General features: G+C 40.7%; 1 long non-coding RNA gene across 3 annotated transcripts; it reads right to left on the reverse strand.

Moving 5' to 3' along the window:
- Positions 1 to 26,490, reverse strand: LOC134477288 (uncharacterized). 3 transcript variants are annotated; one of them, XR_010049231.1, is made up of 5 exons: positions 26,394 to 26,490; positions 15,541 to 15,611; positions 10,225 to 10,661; positions 8,475 to 8,646; positions 1 to 2,712 (listed from the first exon to the last, which is right to left on the reverse strand). It is a non-coding gene; the product is annotated as an uncharacterized LOC134477288 (long non-coding RNA). The 3 variants fall into 3 exon arrangements; XR_010049230.1 differs by lacking the exon at positions 8,475 to 8,646 and having other exon boundaries at positions 10,225 to 10,361; XR_010049229.1 differs by lacking the exon at positions 8,475 to 8,646.

The raw sequence follows: 26,490 nt of genomic DNA on the forward strand, positions 1-26,490 counted from the left end.
CGTGTGCTTTCGGCTACTGTGACTTCTTCCTGAAAATCCAATTTGCTCCAGATGAGCTAACACTGTGGACCCTCCTGACCAGTTAGCTCAGCTCTGAAACATCAAAATATCTTATCCTACAAAATAACATGCCTGCCTTACCCAGGTCCTCATGTATTGAGTACCCAGTGCATGCCAAGCACTGTTCTAGGTGCTAGAGTGAATAAAGTAGAGACAGACAGAAACAGACAAAACATAAATAAGTGAATTGGAGCTCAGGGTAAGTAACAGAAGTACTATGGAGGAGACAAACACAGGAATGGAAAAGACGATGCCAGTTGGAGAGGGGAAGTTCATATCATTTCAATAAAGCACCCTAAAAAGGATGCATTTGAGCAAGTTCTTGAAGGAAGTGAAAAGGGGCAGTGTAATGCTTAGAGGAAAAGAGAAGAGCAAGTGTAAAGGTCCTGAGGTAGGAACATGTTTGACATATTTGAGGGAAAACTAAAGAGAAATGAATAAAGAAGATATTTGCACATGGGACAGTAAAGGTGAGGAGGCCATAGAGAAGAGAAAGTGATAACAGCCCACTGTTTAGACTGCATAGAGCCTTGAATCCATTGCTATCACTTTAGCATTCACTTACAGTGAGATGGGAAGCCAAGGAGGGATCACAAAAGAATAACAACACACAACCAGCCAGCTTTGTTGTTGAAGAGTCGGGCGACCTTTAAGTAGTTGAATCTGAACAATCAGAGGACGAATGTCATAGTTACTGTCTCACTTCTGGGACAAAACACCCAATACCCACAAATTAAAGGAGCAAGGCTTTATTTTGACTCACAGTGTATAGAGGTTTCAGGCCACAGTTGGCTGGCTCCAAGGCAGAAGGACATGGCAGAAAAGAAACAATCCACAGAATGGCAGGCAGAAAGCCAAGAGAGATCAAGAGAGGAGGAAGGATTATTCCCTTTCAGGTCATGTCCACAGTGGGCTGCCTCCTCCCACGAGGGCTCACCTCCCAATATTACACCCATAAACCTTTCAAGGGACTGCACACACCCCTGATGTAACCGTCTCCCAAAAGCTCTTCCTATGAGGGCATAAGGCTTTGGGGGGACATCTAGTTGTAAACAGTAACAATGGAGTTGCCCTTAACAGATGGGAGGATAAGGTAAGAGCAGCTGAGAACCTGCGTGACACTAGGAACTTGTTTCTGAGCATGTTAAGTGTAAGATGTCTAGTGGACACCCCAGTGGAGATGGCAGGTGGACGGATGATTCATGAGTCTGGAATTCAGAATCAGAAGTCTAGACTGAGATGCAAATTTAGGAATGTCAGCCTTTAGACAATATTAAAGCCACAAGACAAAAATTCACACTAGTGAGTATAGGAGAGGGAAAGTGGTTCAAAGACAGTCTAGGACAATCCAGCACCTGGGCCATAAAACTAAGGAGAAATCAGTGAAGGAGGTTGGTAAGGAACAGCTAAGGGGTCAAGAGCAAAATCCAGAACCCAAACCAGAAGGTGCTTCACCTCGTTCTGTTTTTGTTTTAATTCCTACATAATAGGGCTGGGGATTTAGTTAATAAAAGAATTGCTCTATGCAGAGAGGCAAATTTCAGGAGCACCTGGTGGGCTTTCCTCCTCCCACTTCCCAAAAGGAGCAGAGGCAGAGACGCGCCCGGGGGTCAGGGACCACAAGGAGTCTCACAAGGAAAGGCAGGAAGATGGCAGGGTGTCCTATCTGTGTGTCTCCACCCCGCGTCCTGTCGCCACCCCCCACTTCTACCCTCCCAGTCTCAGGCTCCTCCTGTAAGGTGAGGGGCACAAGCGAGTGCTGTGAAGGAGGCAGCCAAGGAAGGGGAAACTTAGAAAACAAAGGGACAAACTGCTAGGAGCAGATGACTTGTCTTTTCCTTCTTTCTACTACTTTAGGCAAGAGATTGAGGGCTCAAGTACAAACAAAACACTCCAGCCTTTCTAATTTCCACTAAATACTAAATCCACTTCTCCAGGAGAACAAGTTTCAGGGGAAGAAAGAATAGTTATTCCCTTCGTCCTCCTCTCCCTCCTCTTCCTCCTCTCCCACTTGGCCTCCTTTACTTCTATCTTCATGTTTTCTTACTTTTTCCTTCATTCTTTTTAATGTTAGCACAGCATCCCACACCACCCAAAGAATATGCTTTCTTTTCAAGACAAGAGAGACTTTTGGCCTACACCAAACAAATCAAGCTTTCTTTACTCTTTTCTCCCAAAGGGAATGACACCCAGGGCCAGGGAAGAGAGGACCAGCGGAGACCAACAGGCTCGTGTACAGGCAACGTGGTGTGGAATTCATTGTGCCTGGGTGCAGGCAAACATAAAACAAACAGACCTTCTGGAGGGAATAAAGAGAAGTGTGTCCCTTTTATAGGGATGCAAAGAAGGTAGAGGACATTAGGCAGGACGATTTTAATAAACATCAGTGGTCCAAGTTTGCTGCAGTCTTTCACTTGATAGGCAGAGCTCCAGATGTCCTGCGATCTGCACAATTCCTTGTCCTATCTTATCTTCTTTATAACATCCTGTGCTTGCCTGTGACAGCTTCAGTGCTGAGCTGAGTTCCCTGCTGGGTGTAGTGCTTCTGCTGGCAGGCAAGCTGAGGCCTGGGAGTCAGGTCCAGTTCAGGCCTTACAGTGAGGATAGTTCTTCGCCTCCTGAGTAGAGTCCTTCTCTTCGCTCTACAAGAATCTATACCACAATAGGAAATAACAAACATGACTGAGCCCGGTGCAGGTGCTTGGCAACCTTTCTAGTCCTCCAACAGAGACACACACCTGCAATCTTTTGCACACTTCTGAATCCTTCCCAGAACTGCTTTATCTCAAGCCCTTTCATCTCGCCACTCTGGCAGCAGCCAGGGCCTTGGTCTCCAGGCTGCCCTCCCTGTGACGAGCCCAGCCCCATGTTCTGAGACCCTTGCTGATGCTCTTTCCCACCTAGTACCCTACCATCATTTCTTAGCTATGCAGAATCCATAGCTAGCTAAGAGGCCTGCTCTGACCTTCTCCTAGGGCCAGAACATCTCCTCCTGGAGCCAGGGCCTTACTATAGGCATGCTATTCTCATAGCATCCGTCTCCTTGTAGTGGTAACCACTCAAGCATCAACATCACTCTGCTGTGAGCACCTCGGAGGTGGGAAACAAGCCATGTGTGATGTGCTGTGGAAGCCTCAGGTCTAACACAGAGTGCCTGGCAGAGTGAGCGCTCAATCAGCAGCTGCTGAAGGAGTGATATAAAGAATAATGTGCCGAACTTCTTTAAAGTTTATTAATTTGTGATACCAAGTTTCTAGAAAAGAAAGAAATGACAGCAGCTTCTTTTAGCTGCAAACTTCCTGCCCTGTTGAATGACTTTGGCATTTTCTCTGTCCAAGCATCTAATAACCAGTCCTGGCAACCTTTGATAGAATAACGGTCATCCATGTTCTTAAAAACAAGCCAGCAACTCCGCGAGCTCTGAATCATCACAAGGACACAAATCATGATCTGGGGAATTTCAGAGCTGCACACATAGTGCCTGGCATACAGACAAAAGACCTCAGGCCGTCAGAGATCAGCAGAGGAGGGGAGGCAGGGGGAAGACTGGGTGTTGCTATACGTGCTAACATAATATACCATGGTCATGGGATTAAACTGATGATGAAATGCAGAAAAATTTACACCAGTAGGAACCTGGCTAAGTATCTTCTGGTCTTCTCACCAAAGCCCCACACAAGGAAAGAAGTAAGGGTATGCAAAAGGGTATGGTCAATTTTTTAATGAAAAAGTAAATAACAAGAATATAAACACTTTAAGCAATGATATTCCAGTTTAAAAAGTAATCTTGCTTTGTGGGAAAAAGAGAAGAGTCTTAAATGTACCTAGAAAAACCCAGATGGTTATATAGGGAGCCGTCTTCAATGGTGCTGAGCTCTGGGAAGAGAGATGGGAGGAGGTCAGGCAGAAGGGGGCTTCATGGCCATACACATTCATAAAAATCTATATTGGGATGTTTTGTTTGCTTGTACAGTGCTGGAGGCTGAACTCATGACCTTTATAGAGCTACATCTCCAACTCTTTTTTTATGTTTGTTTGTTTGTTTGTTTGTTTGAGACAGTCTCCCTAAATAGCTAATTTGCCCAGGTGAGGTTTGAGTTCAACCTTCCAAAGTAGTAGGGTGGCAGGTGTACATCACAGCAGCTGAACATGTTGTTTCTTACACAGAAGAGCAGAAACAATAGTCCAGTAACAATCAAAACACCAGATCTGTTCCACTCTGGCTCAGTCAACTGCATGCCCCTCAGCAGGCCCCTGCAAAATTTAAAACTTCTATCAAAAGCATAGAAGCAAATTTCCTATTCCTGAATTTACAATTCCTATGTTTGCTCTCCAAGTTTGGTGCCCAGACTCTGGAACATAGCAACATGAGGAAGAGAAAGAAGAGAGGTGGGTCCCATGGACACAGGAAGGATCTGATCTGAGACTTGAAGCCCGTGGAGAGAGATAATGCAGGAATTCAGTAAAAATAAGAAAAGCAGGAGTGGCAGCCCTGCCAGATGGGAAGAGACAGCAGGGAGCAATGCAGCTCCTGCACCCCATGTACCGGCGAGGCCCTGATGGCAACAGAGACAGCAAGGAAGCCACGGGCCTCCCTGCATGCTGGCAGAGGCCTTGTCAGCCGGGAGGAACCAGCAAAGAAGTGGCCTCCACCTACCGCCTCCTGCCTCCCCCTACCCCGCAAGCCTCATAAGAAATAGGACGAGACACAGGCGAGGACAATAATAACTGAGGTAAGGAAGCAACTTGACATTTAAATTGTATGACTGACTTTGCAAGCCTGGGACCAGAAACCTGAGCAGTTAATTAGAGGATACGATTACGCAATATAGTAACAAGTGTGAATTTTCTGTCTTATCACTGCTTTGTTTTGTTTCACTTTACTATTCTGTTTCACTCCCTTTAAAATTAAAAAAAAAAAAAAAATTCCTAAGTTCTTCCTAAGCTCAAAATTTTCATTTAAAAGAGTAAAGAAACTGCAACTACTTAAATATAATATTTCACTGGGGATCAAACAGCTCAAAAATCTTTTTAAAAATGAAATTCAATGGAAATTAAAAGAAAAAGATTAATGAGAGTTTTAAACCAAGTATTGATTGTTCAGGAAACATCAGTTCAGTCACTTTTCTTAGTTCTCTGTTGCTGTGCGCAGTCGGACCAAAGTGATCAAAAGCCACATTTTGCCCCTCACACAGCCTTGCACTCTGTGCACGTTCATAAATGTCATGGGGGGGGGGTAAGTAAATAAAGTAGATTATTAGACTTTGCTCTGGGGATGTATCTAACCAAACTTTATGACAAAATAAACCTAGGAGGCAGAACCTTGTTATTTACTTTGAACCCAACTAAACATAGACAATATATTAACACCATGGGATTTTGTATAAACACAGGAAATCTGGAAATTGGTTATGTTCTCGTAATGTTTTAATAATAAATAAATTCTAGCTCAAACCGTTCTAACAGATCATGCTTATGAGCCAGAGGAGTGTAATAAACAAACCTGCTTAAATGCCCATTCCTACAGGACTGGACTAGCGGTGAAGAGAGCCAGCCTGGAGCATGGATACGTTTCATGGTTGGCCATTGCACTGACCTGAGTTCTGAGAGTCTGCGGTAAAGAAAGGCAAGTGTAACTCTTCAAAGAAAGTTTCTTTCTTTGAGCCTCTTTGGACAGTGGGGCTGAGACTGCACAGGTCATCACAGCCAAGATAATCTCCTTGTTGAAGGATGCCCTGTTTTGGTGGCCCACAGAAAAGTCAGATGGGGGTTATGTTCCATGATCCCTGACAATTGTGGGCATTGGGGTGAGAGAAGACAATGTTTGAATCCATCTTTCCCTCAACTAGACCAGCCACATAACACTTCTGAGCTTCCATTATCTCATCTGTCAAATGGGGATGACACAAAGCACCAACACAACAAGGTCACAACCAGTAAAAAAAACATTCTATTGGTACCCTGGCTAGAATAAATGCAGTAATATTAGTCTTCTTCTTTCCAAGTTAAGTCTATGTTTCCAAAGCCATGGGATACTAAGGTGGACTTCGGAACCATCTGGAAATTGACTAGCACATGTCCCTCAGTAAATTACTTAACCTCTGCAAATTTGTATTCCTATTTGCAAAACTGAGATACCATCTGCTTGGCAGCCTACTACCTATGGGCATCATGAAGGCCAAGACTTTCCATTTCCTGTTTCTACATGATGAAGTATTCACACATACACGTAAGCAATAACATCATTATTACTATGTTCATCAGATAAAATGGCAGATACCACTTAAAACACTAAGGAAGGAAAGAATTTTATACCATGTGTAACTCCATCCTAGATCTTGCTATTGGAAAACGGGTCCAGGGAGGTGAAGTGAGCTATTTAGGATTACACAAATTGTGAAGGGCAAACAATGTTAGACTTTAGCCTCTGAATCTCAGAACAGTACAAGCACCAACAAGCTTCAGCCAGGACAGGGAGTCACACTTAATAACCCTTTGTCCTTCACACATCGTCTCTGAGTTCACTGGAGAATACATACTTCTTCTAGATACTCAAATGGCTGAAGAATGCAGTATTTTATCTGGTATATGTGTTTCATAGGGTCTCCACGGTAGGCTTAGCACAATGTCTAATAGGAAGATTTAAAGAATATTGAATGAGTGAATGAATAATATTTCAATACATAAATGATAAGAATCACTAAAGATGCTAGGCCTGGTGTCACGTGCCTGTAACCTCAGAACTCCAAAAGGCTGAGGCAGAAAAAGTTTGAGCCCAGCCTGGTCAACTTAGTGACATGACATCCTCTGTTTCAAAATTTTAAAAAGGCTGTCGATGTGGCACATTACAAAGGCCCTGGGTTCAATCACCAATATGGCAACAGTAAAAACAAATAAAAATTACCAGGGAAAGGACAAAGAATCCAATTGACTATATTTTTACATACCTGTTGATTCTTAGGAGTATGTAAATAAGGTAAACCCTTGAGTTACCAATAATCCAAAATATATAAATAAACCCTACTTAAGAGATTTATTCTAGAAGTCAGCATCTCCCAAGATCCAGCTATGTTGGAACTTAGCGGGTTGAGCAAGAAAGCAACACGCCCTGCTTCCTAGTAATGAGCCATTGCATGAGCAAGCAGACAAGCCAGGAAGAGAACCAATCAGCATCTCCCGGTATCCCACCCCCCCACACACATCAGCAACTGGATGGTGTCAAGGACAGCTGGAGTTAATAGCAACTAAGGCACATAAACAACTAAAGGCTTGTGTTGTTGGGTTGATTAGGCTGACCTGGGGGCAGAGGTCTAAGTGTCTCTTGGGAGAATGACTGTATGCAACATAGCAAATATGGGAGTTTCCTTCTATCTTCTCTTTGAAGGCAAATATTGTTTTTACTGTTTTGCTTTGTTCTGATTAATTATTTTGCTTTATTCAATATTCTGTTTTGATAGGTTTTATAAGGTTCTGTTTTGGGTTTGATTTTGCTATACCTAATTAAATGCACAACTATTGTGAAGATAACGAGATATACTCTGGTACCTATTACTGTTATCCCAGTTTCCTGCTCTGAAGTTCTGTACCAATTTCACTGTTTTATCTTGATTGGCTTTGTTCTGTTGTATTTTACTTCAATTTTAATTCAAAATTTAAATAAAAGATTTATTCTAATTTCACTTGAAAAAAGGCAGAGAAGATAACTTCAAAGTGACTTTACATATTTGTCAAGGAAAGAAGTGCTTGTGTCTCATTTTCTGTGAGAATTGCAAATACATCACAAAACCAGATAAGGAAATGTGTTTGTTAGCTTCTTTGTTTTTTCTCAAAGCACTTAGGGAAGAAATCTGTCTTCTAGGAATCTTATTCCCTGGGAGAGAAGAGATGAAAGACCTTGTACCAGCAATTTGACATTCCAGGAAATTTTACAATGAAAGAGGGAGCAAATAATCTATAAAAAGTATGTCACACAAAGGAAAGCACTTACACTTTTCTGAGGGAGAGAAAAACATCAGACTCAACCTTCAGGGCTCTGAGGATGCAACACATTTGAGTGGGGAAGGGTAGAAGAGAGGAAAATCAGACTGGAGGAGCCCAGCTACGGCCCACCGCCCCATGCCAGGGAAAGGAAGGAGCGACCAGGCCTCCAGCTTACATCTCCACAGTTGCCTTCTGCAGATAATGGCCTGTGACAGAACTGTCAACCAGGGGCACAGAAGATATACAAGGACTCATCTGTCCTCTGGGACTCTGGGGAACATCTTGTTTCCCTAGTCCGTGGGCCCTCAGGCTACACTCAAATGTGTGCCATGAGGGAAAACAAATATAAACAGAATTCAAATAGAGAGTGTGGCCAAGTGATTTTTTGATACTACAAGCTCCAGAAGAAATTTCCAGAAAGAAACAGCAGGTACCTCAAGGTCCTTCTGTGAAGAGCTGCTCTCTGCAGTGCAGTGGGTGCAGGGAGGCTGGCGCCCTGGAGCATGGAGCACAGACCCCAAAGGAAATCTCTGCTTTCCCATCTCAGAGTGACCAGTTCATTTCCTGTCCAGCCCAAGACTGACAGCAGGATATGCTTTTATTTTTCTGTCAGACAACAAACAATTGTTAAGGTTTTGCACAAGGGGAAGAAAAGGTGAATGTGACTGTAGCTTCTCACTAACGCTTTAGCATCGAGCTCTAGACATCCAGGAGAGGATGAGAGGCCACAGCTGGAGACATTCACTACCCAGACAGAGGAAGTGAGAGACAGAAATGGGCAGGGAGCAACGGTCCCCCGCCCATATGCCTGGGCTGTGGGTCAAGCTCCCATCCCAGGCCTCCAGGGACACTTGTCATCCTATACTCAGATGCTGCCTCCAAAGGGAGAACATGGGTGTCCCCTCAGCACAGTGATGTCCCACAGAAGCTTCCAGACTCAGCCCCACCAAACCACTCCAAGATGGACTATTTCATTTCATCCTCACTGCAACCCAGTGGAAAGACACTATTTTAATTCCCATTTTACATATAAAGAAATTAAGGCTTAAAGAAATACACCTGAAAGATTAAAACTATTAAACGAGAACTCTATACAATTGGGATTCCTCTTGTGTGAATATGAAGGAGGTATATGACAAAAGTGCCCCCTCTTAGAAAGAAAGAAAGAAAGAAAGAGAGAGAGAGAGAGAGAGAGAGAGAGAGAGAGAGAGAAAGAAAGAAAGAAAGAAAGAAAGAAAGAAAGAAAGAAAGAAAGAAAGAAAGAAAGATGCGAGCTGGATATAGTGGCATGTGCCTATAATCCTGGCACCTTGGGAGGCTGAGGCAGGAGGATCACAGTTCGAGTACAACATGGGCAAATTAGCAACTTAACATGACCCTGTGTCAACATCTTTTAAATTTTCTAAAGTTGAATATGAAGACCCTGGATTTCACCCTCAATACCACACACAAAAAAAGTTTATTTCTTTCTTTAAAAAAAAAAAAAAAAAGACTATGTCTCCTGCATATTCCTCTTGTGGAGAGTGCAGGGGAGGGAGGTTCTCTGTGAGCACGTGAGGCCAGGACAGAAGAAGGCACTGCAGCCACAGGAAGCGAGAGGTCAGTGGCCAGTATCACCACTGGGTCACGGCCTATCAGTGTAGAACGGGTGTCTTCTCCTTCTCAGCCATGGGAGACTGAGATTTCCCTGAGTCACAGCAGGGCAGGCCACCAAGCTTCTGGTTGGAGTCTCTGGAAAGAAAGCTCCACACAGCTTTTCCCTTCCCTGTCTCCTTGAGTGGCCATCACAGTCCCTCCTGCACCCCGCTGTGTGCCCCAAACTGCATGTTATGTATTTGATACACGTAACAGCTTTCTCGAGATGGTATCGTGTTGTCATGCAATAAGAATCACCCATGTTTGAGGTTCGAGACTTCCAAATGGAATGCATATGAATCTACTCTTCAGTCTTTTGCTGTTAGTGAGATTTGGGCTCTCAGAACAGTCAGGCAGAGAATGCATTGCCTACTTTTACACTATTTCAATTCTGAGGCAGAAAAGACCTGTGTTAGAAGGTGTGAGGGATGAGATAAACAGGGTAAAAGAGTAGCTATGTGTGTGTTCAAAAAATGAAACCATAAGAAAGCAAACACATATTTCTCCTGTGATCCAACATCCCAAGTCAGGAGCAACACCTCAGCTCACCTTTCTCACCCGGCGGCTCGCTGAAGCTCGCAGGCTGCCTCACCAAGGCTATCTTCAGTGATGTTTCAATTCTTTTATCCACCATGGCAGAACCAGGCTTCTGAGTCCTCTGTTTGACACTATGTTCTCAGGATGAGCTGTGAATCAAGGCAGAGGCTGCCTTTTAGCAGTTCCATGTGCTGAATATCAGCAAGTGAAAGTCACATATCCAGTAACACACGCGTCTGATGTGCTCAGTTCTGTCGACCTCTGAGGCTAGAAACCACCTTCAGAGGATGGAATCAGTAGAATGTTAAGGGTAGGGTTCTGCGCTTCGCCTTGATCTTCACAGCGGCATTGTGCACCATCTGCTCTTTTTTGGAGGGGACTGTAACGTGTGGAGGTGCATAGAAGATCCTGTCTTTATGGAAGGATTCCAGGTCCAGTTCAGAGGAAGCCTACAGGTAAGAGCTACAACAGTTCATTAAGCTGTCCGTTTGTTTCATGCAGTTTTCTATTTTATTTACTTATTTATTTTTCTCTTTTCAGACAAGGTCTCACTATGCAGTTCAGGCTGGCCTTGAACTCACTTTGAAGCCCAGGTTGGCCTTGAACTTGCAACAATCCTCCTGCCTCAGCCTCCCAAGTTCTGGATATACAGACGTGTACCACCATGCTTGACCTTGTGCAGTTTTCTGTGTTTGTGTTATTTTTAACAATTTTTAAAGACATTTTAGGGTTTTTTTTAAGTTCACTATGCTGCATGAGTGTTAAGATTCCTGTGTCCATTTTGTTCACACCTGAATCTTTAGCATCTAACAAAGTGATTGGCACATAGTAGAAACCCAACAAAAACTGAACACTGTGAAAATTACACAGATGAAAAAAGTATCCATCATTAGACCTTTGTCCAGATCCACAGCATGTACAACACCAAGAGTGAACGCTAATGCAAACTTACGGACTTGGGCTGATAATGCCACATCAGGCCATGTTACGTCCTGCAGTGGGATGAGTGTACCCACTTGGTGTGGGATGTTGAGTGTGGGGCAGGTTGGGAGTGTGGGTGTGGCCACATGGAAACTCTATGTGCCAGCCTCTCATTTTTCTATGAACCTAAAACTACTGCAAAAATAAAGTCTATTTTAAAGCTAGGCATGGTGGCACATACCTGTAATCCTACCACTCCAGAGGCTGAGGCAAATGGATCATCTTGAGTTCAAGGCCAGCCTGGGCCACATAGTGAGTTCAAGGGAAGCCCTAACCCAAAGTGTAAGTGAAATAAATCAGACTCACATGTAAATGTCACACTGTCACCCTGGTGAAAGAAACTGAAAGAGTAAATAAGGACCAAATCTGTGTACAATGGGTGTTGTGAAATGGGAAGAAATTGTTCAAAAGAAAAGAGGAACTAGGGTAGGGGAACGGGAAAGGAAGGAAGGAAGGGAGAAGGAACAAAATACAAGATAATTACACTACTAGTTTCTCTTAGTTCATTGAAAAGAATGTTTTGTGCTAGTATGATTTAGAAATATTTTTATGCCTGTACCTTGTACTCTGAGTAATTACTTCATATTAACCATTGTTATTCTCCTATTATTTTTTTATGAAATTTTGGTTTTTTTCCATAAAATAAAAAAACAATAAATAAATAAGTAAATATTCTTTTTAAAGCAATTTTAAATTCATTAATGTTTTTGTTTCTTCATTAAAATGTTTTAGGAACCCACTGGCATTTAAAGGCTTAATAATCTGCTAAATGATTCTTGCTTCAGTTATTTCATGAAGGCTTGCTGCTGGGTATGGTGGGCACGCTGTCATCCCAGCTCTTGGAAAGCTGAGCAAAGAGGGTCACGGAGAGTTCAAGGCCAGCCTGGGCTGCATAGCAAGACCCTGTCTCAAAAAACTTTTAAACGGTGGTGTTGGGGGGTGGCTTGCAAAATGGTTCTGTTTCTTTCATTCCTTCTATATTTATTAGCTATCAATCTGAGAGTGAGAGACAGAGACAGAGAGAGAAAGAAAGAGAGAGAGAGGTTTAACTCATCAACTGCTCCTACTGGAAAAGCAAATAATCACTAATTTTGAATTATTATTTTTCAGAGTAAAGAATGTCAAGCTTTGTTGTTTTTTTTCTGAGTATCACATTACAGGCTTATGGGTTTTATATATATTCAGTGTATACATCCCATTAGCATAACCTTTTGAACCTCAAATATTATCAACTTCAACCAATAAGAATTCCTCTGGTTGGTTCTTTTCCTGGTGCCGTGTAAAGTATCCAGTCTCTCCCCAGACTCAAAATCAACCACTTCTTTAAAGATTCTTGGTTCCTTTTAGTAAGAAATGCAGCAATTAGAAACCAAAATCTGAGTGGTAGGACTAATTATTGCTGCTACTTGCCAATTTTTCTAGCCCCATCCAATGGATAGAAGTGGAGGGAAATATATTTGCATATATTTTATATCACATATTCATGTTAAATTTCCAAGTCAAATGTCTCATTATGAGGATTTTAAATTTAAAATGCTTTATTCTTGCATTTTTCTTTTATATTAAAAATCTCAGTTGCTAGCAAAATTAACACATTTCATAGTTGTTCCTCTTACAATAGATAGATAGATATAGATAGATAGATAGATAGATAGATAGATAGATAGATAAATAGTTCCAAAATATGAATTACGGTATTTATAACTTGTTTTATAATCTTAGATTTAATTTAGTATCACTTCTGTCTTTAGACTGCTCCACTAAGCACGTCCAGTTAAAGTATTCTTATAAAATATTTTAAGTCTTTATTTTCTTGCTACTTGTTACCAATTTGATACACTAGATTTAAATAAGATTTACTTAGTCAAAAAAAAAATAAAAATTACGTAAGCATGAGTTTTGATTCTATTGCTGTTTCCTCTACCTCATAATTTTGTTAAATTTAGTTACACGTTTTCACTTTTTCATCTCTTTCCTCCTTCCCTTCCAAACTGTCCAGTCCTAACATCCTTATGCAGCAGGAGAAATCCAAGCGGGAGTGAGGGAAGGGTGGTGACCACAGCACAGGCCAGAGTCCACACAGGGCCTGCAGCTGCAGAGCCCAGCATAGGCCGCGGGAGCCGCAGAGGATGGAGCGGGTTTCCACAGGACATTTCCACCTCATGCCCAGTCAGAAACCAGGGGCAACGGGACTGCGAGGGCAGGGGTGTGAGGGGAGAGGACCTTCACAGGGAGAAGATGAGCACATCAGCAAGTACATCAAAGAAAACGGGACCAAGCGGAAAGGGACAAAACTGCAGCCTTGTGACTAGGAAGAGAGGAGAGCTAACTCAGTGTTTGAAATCTATACATAGAGAAATGAAATGAAAATTTATACACACACATATATACACTCACCTGTCCACTGACACAGCTTAGGAGCGATGACACTCCAATAGTTACGAGCCTGCCTGTCACACGCACACCTTCAGTGTTAAATTCTCTGCTAAAAGGAGCCAGGGATCTTGGAGAATCGGCAGCACCCAGGGTGGGGCAGCGCTAGTTTTGATATATGGTGCCAGGAAGCAGAGAAGGACTCTGTGCATAATGAAATCATCTCCAAAGGACACACAAGCCAGCTCAAAGGGGCTCTCACTAGTAAATTCTGGGATAATGCAGGTCCAGAATTAATGAATTATAATCTATGAGTGAAGTGGGGAATCATGGTAATTAGTTAAACATAATGTACTGAGAAACAGGCCTTTTACATATTCCCAAAGTACCTTCCTGCAGATGTGTATTACTGACAAGGGGGAAAGAGTAACTGCAAAGGATAGCCTGACAGGCTTCGCCCTAGTCAAGGGAATTAGCACAATTCAAAGTCATGTACCATCTGATGAGATGCAGTAGAACTCACATCCCTTCTGTGATACCCCTACCAGAATGACACAGATCTCTATTAGGAAATGTCACATCTCTATTAGGAAATGTCTATTTGGAAATGTCATATGACTACAAACCAGGGGACGTTTTAACCTTCAAAAGATTACCAAAGGAAATCCTAAGGAACAGTCCCAGACCAGGGAAGTCTAAAGACACTTGACACCAATGGTGACACCAATGGTAACACGTGAGTCTCAGCTCAGCCATTTTGGGCTAAAGGACGCTGTAGACCCAAGTGGTGAAATGTGGATGGAGTCCGAGAAGTCGTGCTTCAGCATCACTATCCTGATAAGTGTATTGCATTCCTCCTGCCCTCTGAAGTAATTTTGGGGTGTAGGGGGAGCATCATTTCAGCAATTTACTCAATATGTTTGTGGAAAAGGGTTATTTGGGCCACACTTGCAACTTTTCTTCAACTTGGAGATTATTTTAAAATAAGGGGATTTTTTTAAGTTGTAGGTATGTTAGTATCTTAATCTCTAATTTGATCTTTTAGTGATTTGAGGAGAGCCAATTTAAGAAAAAATACGTAAATTCTTATTGCTTCTTTTCTTGTGCAAAAGCAGTATACCCTGCACTGTCCTGCACCCTCCCTTTTTAGCAACATGGCCTGACTCTTGTTCCATATCAGCAAATCAACATCTTCCTCATTCTTTTTATGGCTGCATACTGTTCTGTTCCATTTGCTGGTGTTCATTTGAGACATTTCCCGTTTTTTCCCCCTTTTTTAAAGTTACAGTGAACAGCCTTTGTGTATGTGTAGTTTTTTTATTTTAAAAAACAAAACAGAAAAAAGGACAGAAACAATACAGAATTTCCAAAAATACTAGGAAATTAACAGTAGCTAATATATTACATATTGTCATCTTAGAAATACTTATTCAATTATAAGATTTAGGCATAAAAAATGATTAAACAATCAAACATTGAAAGCCAAATTGTTCTTTTGGGTGAACTAACAGAGATTATTAGTATAGTTATTTATCTTATAGATACATAATATATGTATTATATATATAATCTTTTCCCTTCTTTTTCTCCTTTCCCTTATCTCAGTTCTTTTTTCCTCTTGAACACATTTTTTCTCTTTCATTATCACAATATCTATTGTACATTTTGGATCTTATTATCCTTTCAGTTTACTTTTCAATCCAGCTATTCCCTTCTGGATATTTTCCCATAAAAGCTGAAAACATCATGCTACAGTGATATATGTGCACCCATGTTAATAATAGCACAATTCGTAAAAGTTAAATCTTGGAAACAACCCAAACACCCATTGACCATGGAATGGATAAAAAAGGTGTGAGGTTTTTTTTTTTAAGAGAATAAAACCAAGCAAAATAAAACAGAATAAATCCAATCAAAACAAACCAGTGTAAGTGCAACAAGACTGCAAAACAATAGGAAATCAACAATGGTTACCTTAATGCCTCTTGTTGTCTTGAAATAGCTGCATATACCTTCAGACATAGTAAAAATCAAACAGAAGAGAACTAAAATAAAAACCAATAAAAGTAAAACAATGAATGCAATAAAAGACTTGAAAACAAGATAAGAGTAAATCTAAAATTGCTACCATAATATATCATGTTATCTTTGAAATAGCTGCCCATGACATCAGATATAACAAAATAAAACAAAACAGAATAAAACCCAATTCAATAAAACAATGAAAATGATACAGGACTTCAAAACAAGGTAATAGGGAATTAACAATGGCCACCACTTTCAGAAGGAGATCCCCCATTGATGCTACACTGAGTATTGTTATCATCTAAATAGATGATCAGACTACCGGCTTTACATCTTCAAAGTCAGTGAAGCACTAAACATTGTAAGCATTAGGCTGTGTTTTACCTCACAGCCTGTGTTTCTCTGGATCAGCCAGTTGGTTATGGCTCTTTTGTTTCCCAGCCCGCACACTGGAAGGGGCTGGCATTTGGCTGTCCTCTCAGTGGACCATGCATGACCCAATTCACAGGAAGGGCCTACTTCTTAGTGACTTCTTGTTCTTTCCCCCTACAGTTCACAAATGGCCAGATGTGGGTTTTTTTGTTTTTTGTTTTTTGTTTTTAGTTTTTTATTATTTTGAAGGTAGTAAAATATAACAGAACAAGACAGAACAAAGCCAATTGAGACAATGCAGTGAAATTGGTATAAAACATCACAGCAGGTTACCCTAATAACAGTAACAGGTACCAGAGTATATCTCATTATCTTTACAATAGTTGTCCTTTTTCAATCAGGTATAGCAAAATCAAACCTAATACAGAACATTATAGAACTTATCAATTCAAGCAAAGATGGTGGATAGATAACAGCTGGCTACAGAGGCTCCCTGAGATAGTCAACTTAGAATTCAACATAATATCGTGTGGGGAGTCCCAAACAGAGGGAGATGAATTCTCTCATCCTAAGAAGAAACTAAGATGAGAAGAACCAATCAAACATACAGTCCCGGTGCTATTATTGGAACAGCTAAAGGATCAATGCTCCTGCCATGGCAGGCGACTTGCCAAACCATCCAAGGTCCTGCCACTTCAACTCACTGGAGCTGCAGTAACACTGAGGTTGGGGGTCAGCCAGCCGAAAGGAGAGCTGAGCTGGTGGGGAGCCTGCATCAACCTGTGTTGAATGATGGGAGTGGAACCATTCCACAGAAAGGGGGCTCCAGCAGATGACGTTCTGGGACTGGAGGGGACTGGAAAGTACAAGGCGCAGCAGTGACTTCAGTCAGTTGTTCCCTTCCTGAATGGGAATAACAAGGAAATAAGCAGTAACAATACAAAGGCTAGAAGATGACAAGAGGATCTATAACTTGAGAATAAAGAATGTGAATGAAGAAGCAGGGGTACAAACAAAGGAACTACAAAGGGTATTCACAGAAATAATTAAGGAAAACTTCCCAAATATAGGAAAAGGAAATGATATTCAGATGTATGAGGTATATAGAACTCCAGCCACCTACAACCAAAACAGAGCTACACCCAGGCATATAATAATCAAGATCCCAGAAATCCAATATAAGAACAGAATATTAAAAGGGACAAGAAACAGATAACCTACAGAGGAGGGCTCATCAGAATAACGGCAGACTTCTCAACACAAACCATCAAGTCAAGAAGAGCCTGGAGTGAAATATTCTAAGCCCTAAAAGAAAATAACCTCCAGCCTAGATTGATATACCCTGATAAACTGTCTCTAGAAATTAATGGAGAAATAAGATGCTTCCAAGACAAAGAGGAACTTGGGAAATTCACAACCACAAATTCACCTGTACAGAGAATAATGCAGGGCATTATAGAGAGAGAAAAGTGCTAGAATTCCAGGGACAGTGACAGAGAGGCCTCAATGAATGGAGCGGAAAACAGAATGAAGAACACCAGCAGACAACTGATGGCAAAAAAAGGAGCATAACAGAAATGAGGCAGGGAAGGTTGGTTATAATCTCTAATATAGATGGCCTTGATACTAAATTTAAAAAAAAAGGACCACACATGGGGTAGATCAGAAGGTAGGGTCCACCAAGATGCTATTTACAGGAAATATAATAAACATGAAAAAGAGTACATAGACTGAAAATCAAATATAAGAAAACAATGCTTTATGTGACAGAGAACCAGAGAGTAATAGGGGCAACTAGAACAGTATATGTGGATAGGTTGGAAAGACAGGCTTTAATAGGTAAAGGAATACAATTAGAGATCAAGTCCAGAAGACAGAAGGTTCAGAACCACTTAGGTAAATAGCAGGTTGCCCCTCCCAATTTAAAACCAAGGGTCTTGGTCAGACCCAAAAATGCACAGTGTACCCTGGGGAAGTGAAAGGGAGATTCTTTAAAAAGATGGCAGAAGATATTGTTAATAGTGTGTCAGGATTTATAACGCACATTACTTGCACCACTCTGCTTGGATAGATTTTATTCTGTCCCAGTTTGTCTATTTGCATTAGATTTGAGGGCACAGACAGCCATCCCAAAAATATCAGGAAAGAGCACAGTAATCATCTTTAATTTCCTATTAACTTAATCTGGAGCCCTGTATGACTTATACTGTTTTATCATGACTGATCTTAGTTAAATCAGGTTTGTTTGATTGCTGTTTGGTATCCACAGATTTTATTCAAAACTGATTTGATTGATAGTATCAAGTCTGAGAGTACAGACAACTACACTGAAGATGACAAGACTCTACAATATGCATTCTGGTTTGATAACTGCCTGTTTTTAAATTTTTATACTATATACAAAGTTGTGTTTTTATTAATACTGTTATGTACTGATATATTCAATGATACTATGTCTGATGATATAGCCAATTCTATTGGAGATAACAAGAGACAACACAGGAACTATGGTAGAACTCCTTGTACAGCAGTCTTATATGTCTTTTTCGTTTCGTGTGTTTATAGGAATATGTTTTGTTTTGTCTCACTTTGTTTTGCTTCTCCCTCTAATATAGAAAGGATAGAAATACATGTCAAGGCTCATGCATGTGTAGAATCTATAAATAGTTTATGAGAACTGATCTGATGACACATGATGAAATGAACAGATACTTTGAAGAAAAAGAGACACTAAAGTACCCAGTGCCGATCCTGGAATGCCATAATGTGGAACCCAGCAGTAGTATTATTCTTTGTTCAGAGTGATATTAGCCTGCTTGAATTTGTTCAGTCTCAACATAATTGAAGATATAGATAACTTCATATATGTTTAAGAGTAATTGATAACCATATTTCTAAGTTTTTGTTGGATAGTTGAACAGAACTGATTGCAGTCTCACTGTTTGAATCCCATTTATATGCTGCACTTTAGTATCTTGAACAACTATTTGTAAGAGGACAATCTGTAATTATCAACTAGTGATTTCTTACTGTTTGTCTTTTTCTTTGAAATTATGTATTGTTTCTGCCCATTTTCTGTTTTGTTTAGTCTTTCTTTGGATAAAATTTAAAAAGAAAAAAAGACACTACAGTACACAGTGCTCAGCACGTAGTGTCATGATGTGAAATCCAGCAATAGTACTATTCTTTGTTCAGAGTGATTTTAGTCTGCTTTGGTTTGTTTAATCTCAACATAAATGAAGATATGGATAGCTGCATGTATGTTTAAGTGTATAGGATTGACAACCATATTACTAAGTTTTTGTTGGATAGTTGAACAGAACTCTTTGCAGTCTCGCTGTTTGAGTTCCCACTTTATATGTTCCACTTTTGTATCTTGAACAACTATTTGTATAAGGACAGTATCAACTAGTGATTTCTTACTGTTAATTTTTTCTTTGAATGTATGTATTATTTCTACCCATTTTCTGTTTTGTCTAGTCTTTCTTTAAATAAAAGTTTAAAAAAAGAACTTAACAAAACAGAATATTGAATAGAACAATACAATTAATCACAACAAAACAAAACAGTGATAACAATATTTGCCTTTAAAGAGATGATAGAAGGAAATCCCCCCAATTGGCTATACTGCATATGGTCAGCCTCCCAAGAGATGCCCATACCTCTGGCTCCCATACCAATGGGGGGAGGGGAGCGGGTTGCTTGGTTTCCCAGCACCCTAAGTTCCAAAAAAGGCATGGATCTAGGGAGATGCTGGCTGGTTCTCTCCCTGGGGCAGCCGCCAGATGTTGTATTTTTATATAATGGAATATTACTCAGCAAGAATAAATAATGTTGAGGCTTTTATTGGTAAAATAGAGACAACTTGAGTCCATACTTAGAAGTGATATAAAACAAACTCACTTTTTAGAGCAGTGTAAAAAAACCTGCATGTGTAATTTTATACTTACATGGGTGTAGGTTTAAAGCAAAAACATTTTTAAGAGTGGGACTCTTGGGTCACAAGGCAAATGTTTCTTTCATTTATGGTATTTCCATATTCCCTTGCAGAATGGTGGTTTTCATTCACACCACCAACATGGTTAGAGAAATTTTGTCAAATCTCAGATACGTTTTAAGGTCTCCTCTCCCCAACTGAATCTCAAGGGTGCCAGGTTTGGAAACTGCTCCATCATCTTCTAACATTTAGATAGCTAAGAATCAACAATGGACTAGTAATGATTTCTCATATGTATTGGTTGTCATCAGAGTTCAGATAACACTGGAAAACAAATCTATCCATTGAGTCATCTCCCTTGTGAAAGCTTCCCCAACACTTTCAGCTGTGCTGGGTGTGGTCCTATCTTAGCATACTTTTTACTCATCAACTGAACAAAATATCTGATGTCCAAAGTTGGGAAAGGAAAGGTTTATTTTTTATAGTTTTTGGAAGTTTTAGTTTACACTCAGTTGGCTCCAAGGCAGGGTGTCATGGCAGGGCCACAGTTTATGGTGGCTGCAAACAGCAAGGCAGAAATGGCAAGAGAGAGAGAGATGCTTTTTTTCTGCCATTATATTGTATGTTGGCTCCACCCCTAGGTGGGTGTAGCACTGACATCATCAATCTAAGTGCTAGACAATGAACAATGAACAATACATAATGCAAACTCATGAGGCCTGGGGGCCACTGACATAAACCATGACAGATCCCCAGATCCCTTTAGCAGTTTGTGCATCTGCCTTTTGATATATATATATATATATATATATATATATATATATATCAGTCAGTGTTTACTAGACAAATAGATTTAATGCAAGACATACAAATATATGCGGATTTACAAGACTGGCTTACAATGGCCACCCACAGAGACAATTATGGCAAAATGCAAAGAGCTGTCAGAAAACTAGAGATCTGAAGGATCCAGTGAAAGGCCTGGAGCTCAGTGTAGTATCAAGAGGTTGAAGGGTTTTCCCTAGAACCCAGAAGGCAATGTTCAAGATGATGGTAAAGACCAAAAATGTTAGCTAAATTTCCAGCTTAATAATAAAGTATGCCCATTTCAGAAGTCAGCCTTTCAGGCCTGGTCTGAGACTGACCTGAGAGAACTTCATGACTGCACACTATTGATAATGGCCTGGCCTATGCAAACAAGAGGTAGGTGAAAGGATTTTGCCCTAGATGGGACGCTGCAGGGGTGGGAGGCTGAGAGGCAGAACCAAGAGGCTCTATCTTGAGGTCGTCTTCCCCACCCCTAGGCAATTTACCTGTGGTGCCAAATGAATTCCAGTGGACTACTTGTGCATCAGTAATGCCCCTTGGGCACTCCCCCAAACCAAAGCTACATGTATGCCCCCACACCACGTGTCCACAGAGAGAAAAGCCAGATCTCAATGCTTGGGGGTTCTTTCTCCATGTTCTTAAAATAAAGGCCACTTTTATTTCATATTTCTATCTTCTAGCTGTGCTGAAAATTCTATCAGTAGGGACCTTAACGTAAATTTAGGACCAAACCTGCAGTCATCCTGATAACAGTTCTATACATCCACCTGTGCTGACTGTCCTTATAGCTTTAAACTCAAATATTCCATCTGGATTCTTTGAATCTGTGACTCCAATCCTAAATCTATATGCTTAGCCTCCCCTCAGGAGAGCTGCTGCTATCACTCTGATGTCAGCCTGCCTGGATGGAAGTGGAATAAATCCAGTCTTTCCCATAGCCTTGGTCACTGGGTGTTTCTTCACACTATCTTTTTCTAACACAGTCTATAAGCACCCAAACCTCTTCACAGCCTGGAGTTTATAAACTGTAATCCCAGGGAAAAGTTAGTGTAATTCTCATGAGTAAATTCCAATCTACCACTTCCAATACAATCCACATTGAGAGAAAAGAGACAGAGACATATCTGCAATTGTGGGGAGCCAAGGGGCTCTCAGCCCAGTCTAAACAAAGGCTAACTGAAACAAAAACCATGACCCAGGGCCAAACCCGGGTTTTACTAATTCATGAAAAGGGACACAACTTGAGATTGAGTGACTGTGGGACTGGTGGGAACTACATGAATTCAGTGAGCTGGGCTAGGTAGGAGGAACATGGCATCTCTGCACTTTGCAGAGAGAGGTATGTGGAAAGAATACTGAATTCTGGTAACATGTAGCCTCTAAGTTTGGAGGAATCTTTGCATTGCTTATAGCCAACTGAGGCAACTGAGCATCTTCCTAGCCAGCTCTGTGCTTATCACCGCATGAGAGTAGGACAAGGGTGAACCAAAATGAAGGCAAATTGTCTTTAAGGGAACCATTTCAAGGGTCCTCCACAACAGCCAGTTTCAGAAGCCAGCCCATTTTACAACTAAAGAAAATGGAGATATAATCAGGTGAAAGAAAGGAGAGGGTGCTATGAATTGACTACAGCTAGCTCAGAGTTTGGTAAACACAGAGAAGGCTCTGAGGTGGCTTCTTCATACTGTCCTGTGCTAGTTCCCACTTGGACAGCTTCAAAGACCACCTCCACCCATGTACATGCTACACAGAAAGCAGTGCTTTCAGGAGCTCAGTGACCAGCTGCTCTGCCCTTGCCAGTTCCTAGGCATGTGGTCTTGAAAAGGTAACTTCATCTTGAATCTCGGTTTCCTCATCTGTAATGCAGAGACAATAAAGCTTGCTTTGCAAGGGAAACCACCAATATGTTTAGCATATGTAGATACTATTACCTATCAACATCCAACAACCAGCCAGGATTTGAGGTTTTAATATGAAATAGGCATTATGCAAAGTGCTTAGCTTCCACACTTTCATTTACTCCTCTGAATAAAACAAGGAGGTAAATAGCACCGAATGGGATTAGCATCCTACAGAGAAAATCAAGTCAGGAAATGTCATGTTGCATAGCTAGTAAATTGTAGAGACTGACTTTAGGCAAAGCTGGGAAACAACCCACTGTAGGGGTGGCAGGAAAGCCTGAAATACCCTTTGTCAGTTTCTAAGGTGTAAATAGCCCCAATAATGCAGGAAAAATATAACCCCCAACTTGCTAGATGTCAGACATGCAGAGACTGTATCCCTTGAAATCAAGAATGAATTGCAAAGGATAAATGAAGTTAAAAGTAGAAAAAGTTTATTGAGAGATAGCTCCTGAGACAGGAGAGGTTCCAGATGGATTGCCACCGAGATCCTTGGTCAGGGGTAATTTATACACTAAAGTCACAATGTGGGTAAACAGCGATAAAACTATAATCAACAATAGAATTACAATTTATAGCCATTTAGTTGATACTGATCTAACAGGGAAGCCGGATACATGCCAAGGGTACATATTTGACGTCATTAACCATGTCTTACCTATGACTTCTAAAATAGGAATATTTTGGGGAAATTACACAGACTGGGTGACTGGACAGCAGAAATTTCTCAAAGTTCTGAAAGTTCAAGATCAAAGTCCTGGTGATCAGGACTCCTGCAAGTTGAAGATGGTCATGGAGATCTGCCCTCAGATAGTGACAAACAGAGAAAGAGCAGGCCCTGGAATCTGCTTTCACAGGAGCACTAATCCGACTCATGACCTAATGTCCTGCCAAGGACTCCATTTCCTAGTGCCATCATACTGAGTTAGGATTTCAACATGTGAATTTAAGAATGAGAGCACAGCCAGGTATGGTGGTGCACCCCTGTAATCTCAGCACCCAGGAGGCTGAGGCAGAAAAATCAAAAGTACCAGCCCAGCCTGGACACGTTACTAAGTGTCTTATTAAAAGGCTCTGTCTCAAAATTAAACAATTTTTTAAAGGGTTGGGGTTGTAGCTCAGTGTGAAGGCACTGAATTCAATCCCCAGTACTGAGAAATAAACACACACATACACAAAAATCAATTCATAATACCTTTACGTACATAGAAGGGTTTGCATAATAAGCCTTTCGTGTTAGAAAATACTTATAATTGGTTCAGAAAATAGATCTAGATTCTGTGGCTATATTGCTCCAAAGCAACAAAAATTCTTTAAAGAAATGTTTTACCTGTGCATTTTAAATTCAGCAATATCCCTTGATTGCATTTGAAGAAATATGAAAGGAAAAGAAATGACAAATTCTTCAACCAGGGAAGAAGAATCATCACTCCCAAGAGGCTTCTTACTCATCAGCTCCCACTACACAGCTTGATTAATGCCAACCTGTTAACCTGTTTATCACCCTTTAAAAGCTATAAGCAGGCCAAGTGTGGTGCTGCACACCTGTTACCCTAGCACGAGGGAGAATGAGAGAGGAGGCTAGTTGTGAGTTCAAGACTAGCCTGAGCTACAGAGAGAGTTCAAGTCCAGCCTGGACTATATAGAGAGGTCCTGTCTCAAGAAACTAAAAAAAGAAAGAAAGAAAAGAGCTATAAACAGGTATTGACTTCTCCATTCCACACTCTGGCATAACAGTTTGGAAAAAGGTAAAATTATTTCAGCATTAAGCCTACCAAATACTAAAAGTGACTTACAAGACAGTCATGTGGAAACTGAATTTTTCTGAAAGCTTTAGGATAGAAAGACTTGGAAAAGAAAACAGGAAGAAAGACAAAAAGAAAGAAGAAATCTGCCATGGACGTCAGGCTGGCTCTGGAATGGAGAGAGGAGGGCTGGAAAAGAGGCCTTTGAGGTTCCTGCTCATTGGATGGCTCGAGGACAGGACGCTTCCTCACTCTCACCAGTGTTTGCTGCTCCAGTGACACTGAGATCCCTGAGAAGTCAACACTAATAGTCTAAGTGAAACAGTTACACATCGTATCTCTTCTGAACACACTTTCAAGCTGGGTGTGGTGGCACACATCTGTAAGCCCAGCACTAGGAAGATAGAGACAAAAGAATCATTATGAGTACAAGATCAGCCTGGGCTACAAAGTGAGCTCAAAGCCAGCCTGAACTGCATAGCAGACCCCATCTCAAATACAAAAGAAAAAGAAAGAAAGAAAGAAAGAAAGAAAGAAAGAAAGAAAGAAAGAAAGAAAAAAAAAAACACTTTAAAAAACCTCAAAAATGATTTACAACTGCTGCCAGTACAACTAACATCTTGTTCCTATTTCTACCTTTCCGTGTGGTTGCATCTTAATGTTTTCCTACTTGGAAAGGTACCAGAGATTCTCTTGAAATGCCCTGCCAGACTTTACTTGATTAATTCTTTTTCTCTCATTGCTCAGAGATCCGGAGAAATCTGGCAGGGCCGGCTAACCACTCACCAGTGCTGTGACCTAGATTGGATCTGTCCATTTAATAAACAGGGAGAGTTTTGGCCTCAGGCTGTCAATACATCTAAGACTGCATGCAGCGGGCCCACAGTTTGTTTATGAGGGATGTTTTTGCCTGGAGTAAAACAGGCATCAGCTGTTGATTTTTTTCTGAGTTTGTACAACTGGGTACACTTTTTAGACTTTTTTCAGAAACACTTGTAAAGTGTTATTTCTGTCTCTTAAAATACTCAGGAAAATCTGTAAATTTCTCCATTGATAAACTAGTGCCTTCAACTCCTTCTGATAATTAACTGGAAGTAAAAGACATTGCCCTCAGCACTTAACAAGAGACACCACTCAATACATCATTTTTGGTTCATGATTTATCTCCAAGTCTTCATATTGGCACAACTGCAGTAATAACTAATTTTTATTTAGTGAACATTTATCATATACCATACTCAGGGCTATATACTTCCAATTTGGTAACTCGCTGAAGCCCAATAAGCATACTATGAGGTAGATAAAATGATAATCCTATTTTATAGATAGCCAGTAACATATATCTATTAACTAGAACAGTTAAAACTCAAACTGATCTTATTCTAAATTGATTTAACAACGATAAAACTGTTTAGGAGTGTGTGAAACTGCAGACTCTGTATCATTTTAACCACTGGGATCTCATTCATTCTATTCTTCAATGCGCTAGAGTAAATAGTATTATGCTCTATATTCCAAAGGTGAAGAAATTGAAGCTCCAGTAGATGGATTGATTAGCACTAATTAGCACTAATTAGTGCTAATTGGGGTTGCCAGAATGTGGATTTGGGTAGAGGAGTGTGAGGGGCAGGATATGCAGTTAAATTTACATTTTACATGTTTAATATTTGGTATAGTAAATATTATTTAGTATCTAAATAACTGAAAATATATTTATACTGAAAATATCTGGTATGCATTTGAAATTGAATGAGTAGTCTGAGACTGTTAAGTACCAAACAAACTTTTCATTTACATATGTTCCAACGATTATTCATTGTCTGAAATTCAGATTTAACTGAATTTCATCTTACCTTAGAACTACATCCTTGGTGTGGGACTGCATAATAGCTTTCCTCTCCTAAACCCAAGATTCTTTCTACCATACCTGAATGACAGGCTGTCTTAGTTACTTTATGCTCCTCGCTGAGACAAAATATCTGAAGCCCAAAGTTGGGAAAGGAAAGGTTTATTTCTTACAGTTTTTGGAGGTTTCAGTCCACACTCAGTTGGCTCCAAGACAGGCGGGCATGGCTGGACCGCAGTTGATGCCGTCCGCCCACAGCGAACTCGAACC

This window comes from Cavia porcellus, unplaced genomic scaffold (assembly GCF_034190915.1).
Source record: "Cavia porcellus strain 051 isolate PalLab524CR breed Dunkin Hartley unplaced genomic scaffold, mCavPor4.1 scaffold_8, whole genome shotgun sequence".
Lineage (NCBI taxonomy): Eukaryota > Metazoa > Chordata > Mammalia > Rodentia > Caviidae > Cavia > Cavia porcellus.